Source organism: Diachasma alloeum, unplaced genomic scaffold (assembly GCF_001412515.2).
Source record: "Diachasma alloeum isolate Michigan unplaced genomic scaffold, Dall2.0 Dall_scaffold_00208, whole genome shotgun sequence".
Classification (NCBI taxonomy): Eukaryota; Metazoa; Arthropoda; class Insecta; order Hymenoptera; family Braconidae; genus Diachasma; species Diachasma alloeum.
The window spans coordinates 121,239-122,069 of NW_021680373.1; positions in this window are offsets into that span (position 1 = coordinate 121,239).

Consider the following 831-nt stretch of genomic DNA (forward strand, 5'->3'; position numbering starts at 1 on the left):
AAATTTCAAGGAATTTCTTCATTTGAAGTTAATAATTTGATTTAAAAAATCAATAGAAAAATTAACTTTGGTTCAATTATTCGATAAAAATTAATAAAAATCTGTAAAACTTCGGTGAATATATTCTAATTTTTAATTGATTGAGTAATCAACGTTATTTAATACTGAATATGTATATTTTTATTCAAAATGTAAATGATTTGGGGAATTCTCGTCTCGAATTTTCAGTGAAATTTTAAATTTCGGAGTTTGCACATTCATCGTTGGGAAAAAATCAATTTTCACACGAGAATTCCCCAACGATGAATATGCGAACTCCTTTTTTCTTGTCAAAGTCTTGCAAAAAAATTCTCATTTCGTCCCCCGAAGAAAAATGACATCAATAATCACCCGATCTACATGAGTTATGACAGGTGGCAAACGAATTCCCCTGCCTCTGGTTTTCCGCAAACCAAACGTACTCGCAAGATTGTTGAGTATAGTCCGCCATGGACCTGACCCAATTGGAGCGAATCTACTTGTGTACATTCTCCTCGGGGTTATATATCGCGACTTGGAGGTGACGCGCGGGTAAAGGCAGCGATGCTCTTTGTGGCGGGCAAGGTTAAGCGGCGACCCTCGAACTTATAAATAGGTAAAACCCGGCGGATCGAGTCCAAGTGAGATCGCAGAACCAGAGAGAGAGAGAGAGAGAGGGTGGATCTTCCTCATTTTATATTTCCATTTCATCGAGTCGAATCGAATCGTAAAAATTGTTTTCACTGGATGGAATACGACGGAAGTTTGGAGTGGAGAAATAGTTTTGTGACATGAGAAATTCTTGGTGGGGTC